Raw genomic sequence first — 15,225 nt, forward strand, 5'->3', positions numbered from 1 at the left:
TTAACTGATGCTGTATAAATCAAGAAGCTCATTATGAGACTTGGAGTTCTCTGGCCAGTTATAATGGTAGGCTTAGTACAAGGGTGAAATTTAGAAGGGGTGAGGCAGGCATGCCAAATTTAGTTTTGGACATTTTGAGTTTGCAGCTTACTATTATTTGTGATTTATTTGTTATAACCCCCTGCTGGTTACTCTGTGTTTGACTTTCTAATGACAATTTCCCTGAGGTACACTCTAAGTTGTGGGTTAGGGAAGTGGTCTCTTGTATGTACTGTAAGTGACACTGTAAATCCTCACAAAAGAAAACAAAGTTTGTGAAAATTCAGAGAGCCTCTTTTAGTGTAAAACTGGGTTGTTCTCATGCTATATGTGAAATAATGCACCCATGGGGTTTTTCTCCATCTCAGTGTGCATCTTACATACATTATGAATTTTAGCAAATTTAACTTAAGCAATATTTATTGAGCATATATATGGTATGTAGATTGAGATTGTTTTTGTTTGCCTAAATGGCAATTCTTAGAATAACAAGGAGACAAGTTTCTTCATTTGGTGATTTAGTTAACTTTTGAATTTTGTCTTTGTAATGATCATTCATTGAAGTGTCTTTGTTCATAGTGGAACATAAATCTAAACTCAGAAATTATCTGAATTGGTGGTATAAATTAGTGGCGTTTGGTGGAAAAATGCATTTCTTTCTTATAAAAATAATGCTCAAATGCAAGATGAGATTCACCTTAAAACCAGATTTTTTAATACTGAGGGAAAAGGAATCTGTTTGAAGGAGTATCCAGAGGCTCTCCTCCTTTGGGACAGATGGGGCATTACAGATAGTTTGCTGGGCCATAAAACATGGTATTCAGGTCACATGATGAACATTGAGTCTTTCTATTATCTTCTCACATGTATATCTGCCTTGGAGTCCTTTATAGGCTTGTTTTTGTAGGTATTGCTTTATTTTACTGATTTGTCTTTTGTTTTCCCATTTATGCCATAGAGGTAGACACCTTTACCTCTACCAGCCTCACATCCCTGCTGCAAGTAACTTCTTGTGATTTTGAAACTGCCTTTGCAGAGATTATGAAAGTGAGAGAAGTCTAACATGGCTGGCTCCAAATTGCTTCTAGCCCCACAGTCTGGCTGTCTTTGCTCATTCCTGGATGTAGATCAATCTAACCATGGGAGGAATTGAGTTTATAATTTAACCTTGAAGCAAGGATGAGAACAGTACCTTCCTAAATCTGATCATCTCCAAATTCAGGGGCTGAAACTCCTTTTGTAAGACTAATGAAAGGCCACAAGATTAGGATCAAGAGAGAGGTCTGAATTTGCTAAAACGTAGGCATAGTTTCTACAATTCCTTCCAGCTCTAGTCATATGGCCAAAAGTCACAAGATTTTTTACTTCTCCAATTGCTCTTATAGATACCATCACTATTGTAGAACCTAAGATTGGTTTTTTGAGATATCTTTCAGGCGTTTGCATTCTGGCCACTGACTGACCCCATCCAGACTCGGGACTCATGACTCAACCAGTCCTAAGGCCCCCACTCAGAAGCAAACTCAGTCCACCAGGACTGTTTTCCACATCCCTATGAATGCATCCCCAACCAATTAGTATTACCTATTCCCTAGTCCCCTGCTCACCAAACTATCCTTGAAAAACCCTAACCTCCAAGCCTTCAGGGAGACTGATTTGAGTAATAGCTCCATCTTCTGTGTGGCTAGCCTAGCATCAGTTAAACTCTTTCTTTGCTGCAATACCATGATCTCAGTGAACTGGTTTTGTCTGTGCAGCAGGCAGGAAGAACTCATGGGACAACTACACTCTGCTTACGCTTGAAGACCATATGGGGTCACTCTAGGACAGCTGGAGGACTCAGACACTCCATGCTACCTAGATTTCCTCCCAATTTCCCAGCACATTAAGTCTACACTGGAAAGCATACTTCTTTCATTTCAAATACTTTTCTCTTGATAAATATTTGAGGAAAGTTTCTGGTGAGTAAATTTTTATTTTTTAAACTTTATTACAAACTGTCATACACATTATCATTTCTGTACATTAGGTCTCCAAAGACCTCTACTAAGTACACAGTGTTGGCCTACAATTTTCTTTTCTTAGGATAAAAATATGTAAAACTTCATGAAAAAAATACACGTGCAAATGTAATCAAGGCTCTTCACTAATTCAAAATGAGTTTTTCCAAATTAATAACAGTTAATGAAGTGTGTTCTCTTTTTAAAAAGGATATGATATTTAATGTCCTTTTGTACTAAAAAAAAAGTTTTTTAAAATAACAAAATTAGCTGAGTGTGGTGGTGTGTTTATCTAGTCCTAGCTACTCAGAAGGCTGGGGCAGGAGGAGGATCACTTGATTCCAGGAGTTCAGAGTTACTGTGAACTATGACCATACCAGTGTGCTCCAGTCTCAGCGACAGAGTTAGGCCATGTATCTAAATAAATAAATAAACCATAGTTAAACATATAACCTAAAACATTATATCAATAGTAGGCCTGAGGCAAAAATAAATTGTCAGAATTATCAGACGCAGAGAAGTAAATAATAATATAATTTAGTTTGGTGATTTTATATTTCCTTTTGAGATAACTATTACATAATGAAGAACTAGAAAAATAGTCATTCAGTGAATACTATACACATTTTTAAAAATACTGTAATTGCTTGTAAATTGCCATTGGGTTATGATGAAAAATGGAAAGGACAAAAGACACTGGGGAAAGTTAACAGACCAAGGATGAGATAGGGTACCAAAAAATGGAATAGGGAGACATATGCATTGAAAGGAAAAGGAGGCATAGAAAGGATATTAAAAAGAAGTTGGACAAGAGGGAGATGATTGAGCAATTTCATTCATCATACTCTGCTCTTCATTTGGACTGTGGCTTTAGAAAATGTTTACCCTTTATTTTCTATCATTTGCAATAAGCAGTTTAGTCATTTGATATGGTTTAGCTCTGTGTCCCTACCCAAATCTCATCTTGTAGCTGCCATACTTCTCACCTGTTGTGGGAGGCACCTGGTGGGAGATGACTGAATCATGGGGGCTGGTCTTTCTCATGCTGTTCTTATGATAGTGAATGGGTCTCATGAGATCTGATGGTGTTAAAAATGGGAGTTTCTCGGCCGAGCACGGTGGCTCACGCTTGTAATCCCAGCATTTTGGGAGGCCAAGGCAGGTGAATCACGAGGTCAGGAGATCGAGACATTCCTGGCTAATATGGTGAAACCCCATCTCTACTAAAAATACAAAAAATTAGCCAGGCATGGTGGCAGGCACCTGTAATCCCAGCTACTCAGGAGTCTGAGGCAGGGGAATTGCTTAAACCCAGGAGGCGGAGGTTGTAGTGAGCCAAGATCGCACCACTGCACCACTGCACCACTGCACTCCAGCCTGGGCAACATAGCAAGACTCCTTCTCAAAAAAAAAAAAAAAAATTGGGAGTTTCTCTGTATAAGCTCTCTTTTTGCCTGCTGCCATCCATGAAAGACGTGACTTGCTCTCCTTGCCTTCTGCCATGATTGTGAGGCCTCCCCAGCCAATGTGGAACTGTAAGTCCAATTAAACCTCTTTCTTATAAATTGCCCAGACTAGGGTATGTCTTTATCATCAGTGTGAGAACAGACTAATACATGATTGTTCTCAGTTCTCTAGTTCCTTTTTAGCACTTATTCTTTAAATGCTCTGTTCTTAATGATTTAACCATTAGGTATGGGAAAACTGTTATGTCAAAAAACAATGAGCAAGATAATATTAATCCTTTGGATTCGATTTTAGATTAGCCCACTGAATATATCAAGTCCAAGACAGGTATATCTAGTAAGCTAATTCTCCACCTCTGCCTTAATTAAACTATAATAGAGAGCACACTTGCTCACATAATGACTGGGCTGTTGATCCTAAGGCAGAGCACATGTACACATACATGCCAAAGAAATCTTTCTTCTGGAAAGACTGGTAGCATGTAGGTGACTGATGCCAATTTAGCTACTTCTTTCCATGGTTCAGGATGTATTTTCACACTCCATGCCAAGAACTAGTCTGCATTTTTGGAGTGACCCCAAGAAATTATTGAGAACAAAGATAAAGAACAAACATTTTTATATTTAGAGCCTCTTGTGTAATTGCAGTCAGATATCAGCTAGGGCTAGAATCATCTAAAGGCTCAACTGGGCTAGATATTGAGGATGACTTAATGACATTACTGGCAAGTTGGTACTGGCTGTTGGAAGTTCAGCAGGACTGCCCACTGGGGACCTCAATCAATCTCCCTATGAGCCTCTCCATGGGGCCACTTGGGCATCCTCAAAGCATGGTGGCTGACTTCCACTGGGAAATATCCTGAGAGGGCATGTCCAGAGAGCAAGTTTTTCCAGAATCCCAAGCAGAAGCTGCAATACTTTTGTGTGACTCAGGCTCAGAAATTCCAGAACATAACTTCCACTAGATTCTATTTATCACTAAGTCTAGCCTAATCCACTAAAGATTTTAAAGTCACTAAGTCTAGCCTAATCCAAAAAAGGAAAATTAGACTTCACCCCTTGATGGAAGGGGTAGAAAAGATTTTGTGGCCATCTTTAAATCAATTCCAGAGATATAGATTTAAATCAAAACTCTACCATTTTCTAGCTAAGAGCAAGTTACAAAATTTGTTATCCTATTTTTCCATTTTCAAAATGCAGATGACAGTATCAATGATAGGAGGCTATTGCAATGGTTAAATTAAACTAAATTAAATAATGCTGTTTCCATCCTTGAACATCCCCCACTTGTGTATCTGATGCAGTTTCTGTGGCTATAATTCAAATAAGAATCATGCTTAACTATAAATGTGAGATGGAAGTTGGGAGGGAAGTGTAAGAGAGGGTTATATTATGGCCCTCAAATACTCATGGAAAAATCCAACATCTCTCTGGAAATCCAGCAACCAGTATCCCCTCCCCACTGCACCAAAAAACAAAAGGATTGGCAAAATCTTAGAGTCTCTTGCCCTTTATCTAAGAATAAATTTTGTGCCTATGTACTGTTTTACCACCTCTGAACTGTTTGCTTCTGACTGTCATAATGAATTCCCATCATATTTCTATATTAAGCCATGAACAACTGAAACTTTCCCTCCATCTCATTAAACTTTTCAAGAAGAAAGAAGCTTTCTTTATTAATATCTGGGCAAATCAACATTCGTAGCCAGAACCCTTGAATTCACTGGTACTATCCTTACTGCCAAGCTCTCCTTGACAAAGTCCACCTTAAACTTCTCCTTATTCCTTGAGACATGGCTTTAGGTTATCATTTTGTATTTATTTTATTGCATATTTGAAAAAATATAACTCATATATCAAACCTATAGTTTCATATTTTGTTGCTTAGGCTAAATGAAATTATCAAATCTACTGAAAAAGTATATTGCATAAACTTGCACAGGTGATACATTGATAAGGCAAAATCACAAAGGCGGGGAGGTGAATGACTGGAATTTGGGAAACATTTTCCTGTTTATAAAAGAACTAGACACTAAACCAGTAAACAGATCCACCTTTTTTCATATATCTGTAAGTCACCCATAGAGTATGCTCTTAACTTAGGCCCAAGGCATTTTGGTTGTGTAATGGATCTCTACAATCAATCCTGTATACAGATTTCTTGCTCCAGCTTTTGGCAATGAGGCAGTACCCCTGATGTAGGAATATGGTAGCTGAAAGCCTGCTCTAAAAACTAAACATATGTGAACCCAAAACACTGCTATATTGTTGTTAACCACATTCAAATAATATGATGCCATCAACAAGGAGCAAAAAGGCTTGGTTTCTAATTCTCATTCTTGCCTTTCTGAATTGTGTAACCTCAGACAAATGACTTAGTCCCTCTGGCTTTCTGTTTTTCTCATCTGTGAAACAGGGACTCTGGCAACAGCACTGCCTTCCTTATAGAAATATTGTTATCAAATAACATATGGTATGTGAAACTTCTTTGCAAAAACTCAGAAGAGCTATACACACAGATGTAAATATTGAGCATCCAATTGGCTGTGAAAAACTGTTGTTGATAGCATGTATAGGGTAAAGTAGACAGCACTCCATATTCTTAAAAGGGAACACAGCAGAATAGTGTAGTATGTAGACTTTAGAGTCAGCCTAGGAGTTTCAAATCCAAGCCATGCCCCTAACTGCTTGTATGAGTTATGTACCTCAAGTGCCTCATCTGTAAAATGGGAATACTAAGAATGCCTGCTTCACAGGGACTTTATGAATACTTAATGTATTAACATATGTAAAGTCCTTGGGACAGTGGCTTATTTTCAGTAAGTTAACTGTTAGTATCAAGCTACTATATTTAAATGCTGCCGGTGAGAATTCTGAGCACTTACTGGGATAATTTAGGTTGAAGCATGCAGACTGGATTCTTTCTTACTGTGCATTTTCTATTAAACTATAGCCCTTAAATGAATGAGGAGGGGGGAAGAGATTTTGAAGGATATGTTATGTGTTCTTTCCCTTTTATTTAATATATGTGATTTATCCCACTGAGCATTTTTTCCTTTTTTTTTCTTTTTTTAATTAATTAATTTTTTGAGACAGTGTCTGTCTCTGTTGCCCAAGCTGGAGTACAATGACACCATCACAGCTCACTGCAACCTTGCCCTCCCTGGCTCAAGCGATCCTCCCACCCCAGCCTCCCTTTGAGACAAGAGGTGCATCCAACCACACCCAGCTAATTTCTGTATTTGTTTTGGTAGAGACAGGATTTCACCATGTTGCACAGGCTGGTCTTGAACTCTTGGGCTCAAGCAATCTGCCCCTGTGGGCTTCCCAAAGTGCTGGGATTATAGGCATGAACCACAACACCCAGCCCGAGTGAGCAGTTTTTTAGTGTTTAGGTCTGTTTTTACAACATCTGGTGGTTACATTTCCCCCAAATCCAGTGGAATTATGCAGTAGTGATCAAGCTATGGGGTCTGGAATTGGGCTGCCTGGGCTTAAATTTCGATTCTATTACTTCTCAAGTATTATGACTACTTTGGACAAATTACTTAAGTTCCCAAAACATCAGTAACCTCAGCTACAAATTGGAGATAATAAGTATTTATCTCATGGGGTTGTTGAGAGATCTATAGGAGAAAAGGGATGAAAGTGTTAAGTAAATGTTAGTTACTGTTATCATTGGATTGATTTACACTAGAATCTACAGAGCTAGCTTTCAAGTTTTTCACATGGTGGAATTAGACAGGGTTCAAGTTTAAAGACTGAAGTATGTATTTAAGTCAAGGCACTATGACCCAGTTTCTGGCTGCTTATCTCATTATACCTCCCATTGGTGAGCTATCTCAACTGGAAAACTATGAGCAGGAAGAAACTTGAATGGACACAGCCCACATTCTTCTCCTCCTAAAAGATTCTTTTAACCTCATTACTTCAATAAGATGCCAGGCACTCTGTGTCTTCCTTGTTTTTACTTGCCAATGGATCATCTTGCTACCTTTTCATGTTCCTACATAGCGTGTTGTTTATGTTGCCAATTTCTGTAAAGGCAGATGTTCATGTTTCTAGAGTTCTACCATAAAGTAAGTGAAATGCATGACAGCTGTAGTGACTGAATCTTGGTGTGTTGAAACTGGGAGTTTAGAATCATTTAAGCTAGATGTCCCAGGCTTAATGCATTCAAGGGGTTACCACTGCAGAAGCTCCTGGTGACTTTATATCATGTGGAGTTTGCCATCTGCTTTCCATTTCAGATTCCATTCAAATCACTTCTATTGAACTAAAACACATGGATGATTTTATTAATAGCTAAAAAACACATCTACCCATTTCACAATCATTATTTGTTTGTTTGTTTGTTATTTAATGTGTTTTATTTATTTTGGCTTAAAACAACAGAAAGTTATTGTCTCAAAGTTGCAGGAAGCTAGAAGTCCAAACTCAGGGTGTTAGTAGGGCCATACTCCTTCTGGAGTCTCTAAGGGAGAAACTGTTTCTTGCTTCTTTCACCTTCTGGCAGCTGCTGGCATTCCTTGGATTGTGGTTGCATCACTCCAATCTCTGCCTCCACCATCACATCTCTCTCCCTGACTCTTCTGCCTCCCTTTTAAAGGGTACTTGTAATTGCATTTAGAGCCCACTCAGATAATCCAGAATAATCTCATTTTAAGATCCTTAAATTTCTCATATCTGCCAAGTTTCTTTTCCCATATAAGGTAATATTCAGAGGTTCTAAGGATGAGGAAGCAGATGTCTTTGGGGGCCATTATCCTGCCTACCACATTATTCTGCCTTGCTCAGAACTGGTGGGAGCATTGAGCTCTGGGCTGGCCTCCTGGTGGTGAGGGGTCACCATAATCATGAGCCAAGTCTGCACCCCATGGAGGAGGGACTGCCTAGGGCCAGCAGGGTCAGAAGGGCCATCCCTCAGCCTGGTGCAAGGAGGGAAAATGCCATGATTTTAAGAATAGTAAAGACATTTCAAAGCCTTAATCTTAGAGAGTCATTGAGATTAAAATGCATTTGTTTTCAGCAGGCCATGTGTTTGGATACATGCCCTCAAAATCAGGAGAGATCATATCCTGGGCCTAGGGACTTCCCTGCACTGTGGGCTCTAGGAATTTAATGGAGTACCCTGACTCTGGTGGAACTTTGTAAAACTAATTTATGGCAAGTATTTCGAGATCTTTGCTTTTCTTTATAAACCATGTGTTTTTACCTTGTTTGTGTGACATGTGATATACTCAAATAGAGAAAAAACTTGTAAGGACACAATTCTCTAAGGAGTGACGGTAAGGGATGTGGCTAAAAAAATAATAGCCACAATAGGGGATAGCTACTATAGTGACTAAAATTATCTTATTTTAATTATCATACAACTCTATACAGTAGTTGTAAATCAAAAATACAATTCTAAGCTCCTAAACTGATTAAATGGATTCCTCTCTCAAGGGCATTCCAAAGTAAACCTGAAAAACTAGTTCAGGCTATGATGTGAAGGAGGGATTGCCTCATTTTATCCTCCTCTTTGGAATTGAGACACAACTGACCAGCATTAACATTAAAACAGAGATCTTAAGACTGACAAAACAGACTTTGTAGCAATAAGATACCAAACTCCAACCTGACTCTAGTATAAAATCACATAACAGATAGCAAGCACTGAAAGAAAATGAAATTTTTTATCCCAAAATATATTTTTATAACATATTTTGAAATGGCCTTGAAAAGCTGTCTTTTGTGGGGAAAATCTACATTCTATAGGTAATTCCCTTTCCTTTCTGGGTCTTTTCCTGATCCAGGAGAGATTTAACTAAAAGTCTGGCACCTTCTAGGGCCTGATAAGAGATATTTACAATCTATTCTCTGAAGCCTGTTACTGGGAGGTTTCATCTACATAACAAGGACCTTCGTTTTCATAGTCCCTTTATCTTAACTACAAACATTTCTTTCTACTGATTTCAACTCTTCAGGCAGAGCTTAACCCTTTCAACCAGTTGCCATCAGGAAATCTTTAAATCTACATTTGACCTGGAATCCTCCACTGTGAGAAGTCCTGCCTTTCTGGGCCAAACCAATATATACCTAACATGTATTGATTTATGTCTCTGCCTATAATTTCTGTCCCCCTAAAATGTATAGAAATCAGGCTATAACCCAACCACCTCAGGCATATGTTCTCAGGACCTCTTGAGACTGCCTTGGACCTTGGTTGCTCATATTTCCCTCAGAATAAATCTGTATAAATATATTACAGAGCTTGACTCCTTTTCATTGACAGTATTAAGACCTTAAAATACAAAAATTATAAATCTTCAAAGGGTTATATCAGTCTTTAGTTTCTCTTAACGAAGGAACAGTTGTTGACCAGGGCAGCTAATGAAATAGTTCTGGAATAGCCCAGTCTTTGGTTGCCCACTCTGGGCACCTGAATCTTAACTCCATCAAGGCCATCCAGTCTACACAATTCAACTTTCTTTTTTTTAATCTCAAGAAAAATCTATCCCCATTAATAATAGGATATCAGCCATTCACTTGAAGTCAGGAGGGAAAAAGTACTTGCAAGCTTTTCTCTTGCCAGTGGGCAATGTGTAACAGGCTTTACATTATAAAGAACTTACCACATCCATGGGGCCTGACCCGCTTGGGAAAAAAAAAAATGTAACAGGATAGCACTAGACAGAGCTGTGATATCCTTAAATTGATAAAAAGTTCTGCAACAGTTAGGGTTAGCCTCCCCTAAAATCTAAAATGGAATTTGGAAGTTTCAGAACCAAATTCAAACTCTGGAGTCTAGCACACCAGGTCTTTCACAATCTTAGTTTTTTACATTCTTCCTTCCTTTGATATTCCCCACCACTGTATCTATTTCACTTCCTCTCCCACCATTTTCCAAAATGTTTAAATTGAGTTTTAAGCAATTTTATGAGCACAAATTAACACCTGAATATGCACTCTGCATATTTATTAAAAGAAACACACATACGTAGAAAGTGGATGAAAATAATAAAATGACTTGCTGCTTATGACTGAATCTATAGTCTATAACAGTAGCTATATATTTGTTAAATAATATATTTGAAAGGATAAAATCATCTTCATAAAAATAGAAAATGAACACATCAAAGATTTTGTTTAAACTATTAAATATAAATAATAAGGGAACTGGTGATAAGTCACAACCTATTCAGAGGGGAATCCAAAGAGCAGACACATTTATGGGCAATTAAAAATGCTGAGACAAATTTGTTAACAGATGCAGGATTGATCAATATCCACAGGGTATGAGTCAGTTGTATCTCTGTTGGGGAAAGTTCATTTGCATTTTTGTAGACAAGAATAATTTGCATTACTACAGTTTTGTATAACTTACAGAGTTGTAAAATGGCTTAAAGACGCTGAAATTCACAAATTATCTGGAAAAGGGCATTAGATAAAACATCCAGCAACTTTTCTTTTTAGTTTTTATTTTTGCCATTTCAAGGTTTTTCACGACTCTTTCTGACATATTATATACAAGGTTGTATATAATAAAATGATAGCCACAATAAGTACTGGCCATCTTGATATGCTTTTTACTTACATTATTTATCATGTAACTCTATGAAATAGATGGTAATCAAGGCCTTAAAATACTTCTTAAAATTAGAAGTCTTCAAAGAATGGTATGTCAGCCTTTAATTCCTCTTTATTAAGGAACAGTTGGTAACCATGGCACCTGAGGAAACAGATCTGGCATGGTCCACTACTTCCTAAGGGTGTCTTATGTGGCTCTGGCCTTGGGCAGCCTGGCTGGCAGTTATGCAATGTTGGCTCCTTTTTTTCAGCTGATCGCTGAAAGGTTTTGCTGTTTCATCATCAACTCCAGAAATGGCCACACAATACCATGGCCCTCTCTGTCTAAGCTGAGTGTTCTGTCTTGGATGAGAGTCCCTCTGTGTATAATGACAAAAGAAGGGGACTTTAGGCCCCTTCTCACAGGCAGAATCTCATTTGCTTGAAAGGCTGAAAATGGATGCCTTATAGTGCTGAAACTTGTTCTCCAAGATGTTTCCTATTAAAAGCTGCCAATCCCACTCTGTCTGTCAATATCACAGTTTGATAATTTTGTAATAGAGAATATATTTTACATATGCATTCACTCATTCATTGGACAAATATTTATGTGCTAGACACAAATATTTCCAAAGGAAACCAGCAGTGAACAAACCAGGCAAAAAATCTTTGCCCTCCTGGAATTTAAACAGTTTTTAAAAAGAAGTGGAATATTTAATATGTTAAGTGATGTGAAGTACTATGGAATCAAGAAAGCAGAAGAGGGGTTGGGAAGTTAAGGAAAATAGAGCATGACTTGAGGCAGCATGGACATTTCTAAATTGCTCAGTCAAGGAATGTCTCAAAGACCCACAAGGCAAGTGAGTGAGCCATGTGGATATCCAGGAAGAGGATGTGAATTTTCCAAGGGCAAAGACCCTGAGGTGGGAGCATGCCTGTCGTGTTCAAGGAAGAGCAAGGAGACCAATGTGAATCACGAGAGAAGGCACACTTTTCCTCACCATAAATATTGAAGAAATGGCTCATTATATGGGTTTGACACACCTCAACACACCTTTTTGGAACACAACAGGGTACAAAGACTGACAGAATGTGAATGAATGAACGGATGAATGAAGGCCAATGAGCATCTTCCATTACAGTTCATAAAATATTGATACCACAAGTTTATTGAGTGTATTTTTTCTCTCTCAAACCCAAAAGGAGCTCATTTTTTAAAATAAGAAAACCCTTAATTTTATTGTCTTTGGAATAACTTGTTCCTTCTAATTTTTTGGCAGCTTATTGTAGAGAAAATTTAATCCATTGTTCTCTATTTCTTTATATGCAAATACTAAAATTAATGCAATGAAAGTTTTAATTGTTGGAGAATGTGTATTAGCTCTCCAAATTAGCCCTTTAAAAGCCTGACAAAAGTGCTTTGCCAAGAATAAGAATCTTTAGGCCGGGCACGGTGGCTCATGCCTGTAATCCCAGCACTTTAGGAGGCTGAGGCGGGCGGATCACAAGGTCAAGAGATCAAGACCATCCTAGCTAACACGGTGAAACCCCGTCTCTACTAAAAATACAAAAAAAAAAAAAAAAATTAGCTGGGCGTGGTGGTGGGCGCCTGTAATCCCAGCTACTCGGGAGGGTGAGGCAGGAGAATGGTGCAAACCCAGGAGGCAGAGCTTGCAGTGAGTGGAGTGCCGCTGAACTCCAGCCTGGGTGAGAATGCGAGACTGTCTCAAAAAAAAAAAAAAAAAAAATTCAGCAAATGTTTTGTTTTAGATAGACATCAAAAGGAGTGTTATTCTGTTTCTATGACTTATTTTAAGAACACAAGAAGAGTATATATATGTGTATATATGTGTATATACATATATACACACACATATACACACACATACATAGATAAATTTATAGATAAACATATACACACACATATATAAATTTGTTTCATCAAATAAAACTTGCTTATTTTTACTTTCCCCTTTCTTTATATATGTGTATATATATGTGTGTATATATATAAATTTGATGAGACAAATTTATCTATATATGTGTGTGTATATGTTTGTATGTGTATGTGACATTGAACTATCTCATCATCATCACCATCTGACTTATCTATTCAGAAACACTGAGTGACTTTCATTGTTAAATGTGTTTTCGATCATTAGAAATAAGTGGAAATACTAGCTCATGTGGTTTTATGTGATTGGTTTATAGGCTTCACTAGGTCAACACATCACATCTCCCAAAATTACATAATGCTTTTCCTTTGTATTTACATCCTTTCTCTAACTCACTCAAATATGGCAGGTTTTGCAAAATTCCAAAATGTATCTTTAAATATTAGCCCATAGTAATTTGTTTCATAAAATAAATCTCGCTATTTTCTCTTTTTCTCTCACAAATGTGCTGATTCCAGGTTCTAGGATTTGTTCTCATTTTGTCCTGTCCCCAGAACTTTTCTACTAAGACAAGACGTAGATTAGACAGGGGCCAGAATAGAAGAAACAGAATCCAGACCTGAATATCCTTGTGATTTCTCAAGTCGTTTCTGTATAGCTTGTCAGCAATTTGGAAAAACAGCTTAAGGATTGTGAAATCTGGAACCCTGGGTTCAAATGCTGGCTGTAACATTTGCCAGCTCTGTGGCCTTTGGCAAATTAATTCACCTCTCTGAACCTTGGTTCTCCTGTTGTAAAATGGAGGTAGCATTTTAGTACTTAATTTCAAAAGCTCCTATAAAAATTAAAATAAATAAAAGATACAAGTTCTTGCTGTTAGAATCATTATCTCATTTAATTCTTCTTGTATCCTTATAAGACCATTTTTGTCCCAATTTTACAGATGAGACAATCCAATATTTAGCATTGTCACAGAGCTAGTAAGCATTTATTCGTGTATTCATTCAGCAAATATGTATGGATGGGAAGCTAGGTGCCTTTGTGGAGCTTTCCATTATGCTGGAGAGTAGCGACAAATATACAAATGAGAATTGTATATGCAACTGTATTGTATATGTATATTTGTATGAATTGTATATGTGTATATATGTATCTGTGAGAATTGTAACATATATTTGCAAATATACAAAAATTGTAGAAGTAATAAGTGCAATGAGAAGAAAGAACAGGATAATAAAGACAAAGCAATGGAAAAAGAAAGGAGAATGAAGGGAATTCAAAAAGAACCCTGGTGAAGCGACATCTGAGCTGAGACTAGAATGATGGGGAAGATCTGCAGAGCAGCAGAACAAGCAGACAAGAGCAAAGGCAAGACAAGTGCCTGGGCTGGAAGTTGAGGGATGCCTGACGGGAAGGTGATGGGCTGAATGCCTTACAAGGGAGCCTGTCAACTCTGAGCAAATCTGACATAGTCTCAAGCTTAATAATAGTATGGATGATTCCGTGGCACTCAGCAGTCTTCAGGATTATAATGTCCCTGGTCATCAACTTGTTCATATAGATTTGATGAAATGTGTTTCATGTTTGTCTTCCTGTGATTCTGAGGTAATGGAAGGGCAAGGGGCACAGAAGGTAACTATGCCTAGCTTGTTTCTTGCCATGTGTTAACTTCAAAGGAAGCTCCCTCTCCATTAAGCTTCAATGAGGAGGAAAAAAAGAAATGGTATTTTAATGAACAAAGCAATCCAAGCCATTACTTGGTTGCTGGGGCACTGCATGGTGCAATTTGCTCAGCTCTTTTGAACTCAGACCGACTAGACTTACAACAGAGCAGAAGCAGTGCTACACAGAACAGTGTCGTTAAACCAGAGGTAACTTGATCCCTGCTACTTCCTGCTGCCACATTTGCACCCTCTTATGGCTCTGATTATGCCATTCTAAAATACCAGATATTTTGAAAACTGGTTGGAATTTGAGGGGAGATTTTGCTCAGACTTGTGACTAAGGCTCAAACCAGTTTGTTTGTAATCCTCCCTGGTTAATCTCATTTACACATTGTGGTGTGACACGTGGACAATATTTTCAAATGGGAGAAGAATCATTCATGTATGGGTATAGAAAGGAAGGAGGATCCGAAGCCCCAAGAAGACATTGGATGGAGCAATCATATAAAATCATAGTGATTCAACATGATTACAATGCTTAACAGGCAGCATAGGCCTTTGCAACATTCAATTCGGTTTCTAAGTGAAAAGATACACACTAAGTATGACC

General features: G+C 37.9%; 2 long non-coding RNA genes across 2 annotated transcripts in view; one reads left to right on the forward strand and one right to left on the reverse strand.

Annotated features, from left to right (window-relative positions):
• Positions 1-8,661, forward strand: part of LOC129464524 (uncharacterized) — a 96,546-nt gene extending 87,885 nt beyond the window's left edge. Inside the window, exon 5 of the long non-coding RNA XR_008651621.2 lies at positions 8,535-8,661. This is a non-coding gene — a long non-coding RNA (uncharacterized lncRNA). The remainder of the gene's footprint in view (positions 1-8,534) is intronic.
• Positions 1-15,225, reverse strand: part of LOC134732814 (uncharacterized) — a 159,692-nt gene that overhangs the window by 51,672 nt on the left and 92,795 nt on the right. The gene's annotated exons all lie outside the window — the stretch shown is intronic.

This window comes from Symphalangus syndactylus, chromosome 16, assembly GCF_028878055.3.
Source record: "Symphalangus syndactylus isolate Jambi chromosome 16, NHGRI_mSymSyn1-v2.1_pri, whole genome shotgun sequence".
NCBI classification, from domain to species: domain Eukaryota; kingdom Metazoa; phylum Chordata; class Mammalia; order Primates; family Hylobatidae; genus Symphalangus; species Symphalangus syndactylus.